A 2,985-nucleotide genomic window follows, 5' to 3' on the forward strand; every position below is an offset into this window, starting at 1 on the left:
GTTATACCAAGGCCCAATCTCATCAATTGTGCAGGCTTAGAAAGTCACTCTATGGACTCAAGCAAGCAGGGCGTCAATGGAACAAGGAACTAACATCTAAGCTCATTCAGTACGGTTTTGTACAATCTGCCCATGATCATTGTTTCTTTACTAGAGACACTTCATCTTCATTTATGGCCCTTATTGTGTACGTTGATGATGTACTTATCATTGGATATTATGAAGCTAACATTCTTTCCACCAAGAAGTACCTCGATCAACAATTCACGATTAAAGATCTTGGTCATGCCAAATTCTTTCTTGGATTAGAAATTGCTCATTCTACATCTGGCATGTACCTAAATCAACATAAATACATTCAGGATATTATTGTTGATGCGGGTTTACAAAATGCAAAGATTGCACAAGTTCCTTTACCTCAGGGATTTAAAGTTACTGCTAATGAAGGTCCATTGCTTCCTGATCCTGCTAAGTATCGATGACTTGTAGGTCATCTTCTGTACCTCAATTGTCTCGACCAGACATCACCTTCTCAGTACAACAGTTAAGCCAATTCATGCTGTCCCCTCGTTAATCCCATTGGGATGCAGCAATACATGTACTTCACTACTTAAAAGGTTGTCCTGCGAAAGGCTTATTTTTCCCATCTCATAACTCTTTAACTCTTACTGCTTATTGCGATGTGGATTGGGCGTCCTGTACAGATACTTGAAAGTCTATGACTGGGTTCTGTATATTTTTGGGCAGTTCTTTAGTTTCTTGGAAGTCTAAGAAACAGGCTACTGTGAATCATTCTTTGGCTGAGGTAGAGTATCGCAGTATGGCTTCAACAGTATGTGAGCTTCAATGGTTGTCATATGTCCTCCGTGATTTTCGTATTCCACTTATCACACCAATTCCTCTCCATTGTGACTGATGCATCCCAACCGCAAGTGCACGGGTCGTACAAGTAGTATAGAAAAATATCGATCCCACGAGGAGTTGTGTTAATGATTGAATTTTCGATATAAAAGTTGATTAAATTGAAGTATTTATGAAATTAAAATAATGAATTAATGGGTAATGGAGTATGAAATCTAAATGTGCAAATTTAATATTCTATTCAACAATGTATTAATTAAACTAAAATTGCATCAAATAGAAATAAGCAAGTTCAAATATGGCAATATTTAAAATGGCAAATGATTAAATTTGATTAGAAATTAACAATGGTAAAAAGGTGATTCCGGAGTTCGGGATTTCATATTCGAGCTATTTTGGGATTTTAAATTGGTTGTCCAATCTTATGAAACTTATGAGTTTTAAGGAGATTAATTCTTAAATCCTTTGAATTCCCTTTCGAGTGAGACAAAGAGTGCCTTAATCAAACTAATCCTACTTTTGTGGACTTAGAATTAATTAAGACCCATTAAGTTCTTTAATTAATCTGTGAATCCTCTTAATCCTTAGCCTATTTCTAGGTCTAAGTTAATTAAGTCCAATTTCCTGATTATCTATCACAAGGTCTTCTCCTTTCGGTGCTTCAACCATGGATTAAGAACATTACTCAATGGGATCCTACATTAAGCATGTCATTAAGCATACAAGAAATGAATAAAACTCATTAAGGCCACAAAATATGGATTACCCAATCAAAATCCACAAAATATCTCAAATATTACAACCCTTACTCCAGAATCAAAAGTAAACTACTCACTATCCATAATGCTTACAAGATATGATGAGTTTAAATGGAAATAAAGCTTTAATCTAAGCTAAGAAGTAAGAAATTAAACACTAGAAATGTAGAAAAAATGTAAAAGAAGGAAGAATTCTGCAAATCTTGGTTAAAAATGGTGTGGAAGGTGAAAATGACTCCTCAAATTCTGCTCAGCCTCCTCTTCTTCTTCTTTGCTCCTTGCCTCCTCTAAAATGAGAAAATGGGACTATTTATAGCATTTTTCTGACATGGAGCCCTAAAATAGTATGTTCTAGGAGGAATACATTAAGGGAATCTTACACACTCATTAATGAACTCTTTATGGATGCATAAGTGGATGCATAAGTTATCTGATCCCTTATGCGATTCAGCTGTTCGGGTCACTTATGCAGTCGCATGACTTGGTGCATCGGTTATGCACAAATTCGTGAATGTGAATAAGGGAGGTGAGAATGTGCATAAGCTATGCAGTCTCCTTATGTACATTTCGGCTGGTTCTGGAACAATGTTCTTCCTCCTTATGCGATCGCATAGCTTATGCAGCAAGTTATGCGCAGTTTGGTCAATGCATATTTCAGCTTGAAAACTTGTTTTTGGCATCTTTTTGCTGTAGAAGACACTCCTCAATGGCAAAATTCTCTTTAGTCCTTCAAAAACACCATTTTTCCTACAAAACAAAGTAAAAATTACAAATTAGTGCAAAATTGACAACTATGAAAAACTAACTAATTAACTAATGAAATTAGCTAAAAATGACTAATAATCAAATAAAATGATTGTGAAATTAGACCTAAATGACTATGCAAAATGTGTGCATCAAATACCCCCAAACTCAAGCTTTTGCTTGTCCTCAAGCAAACTTTAAAATGTGATGCAAAGTTTTTAGGGGTGCCTTATCCAAAGAGCTATGAAAATTACCTATTAAAGTAACTAAACATACCTTTAGCCATACCAACAATCCATATACCCATCCTTCAAAATGCAAAGAATCTAATGCTTATCCAAGCTTTCACCGCTTAGCCATCAAGTCAATTATCATTCAAAATCCCCAAACCAACCAATCAAAAGAGAGAGAGTCATGCTCAAAAGGAATTCTAGAACAATCAATAGTCAAGGTGACTCTATATGGAATGATGGAATTGAATGAATGAATGAATAATTTCCCAATCCCATAGGCAAATTCTCTACTCCTATCTCCACTAATGTAGCTAGTACTATCAAGAGATCAAAGGTCTTTTTAGGGATGTAATGGGGCCATGGGGTTCAAAATGAGGCTAAAAAGAAAG

The sequence above is a fragment of the Hevea brasiliensis genome, chromosome 4, assembly GCF_030052815.1.
Source record: "Hevea brasiliensis isolate MT/VB/25A 57/8 chromosome 4, ASM3005281v1, whole genome shotgun sequence".
Lineage (NCBI taxonomy): Eukaryota > Viridiplantae > Streptophyta > Magnoliopsida > Malpighiales > Euphorbiaceae > Hevea > Hevea brasiliensis.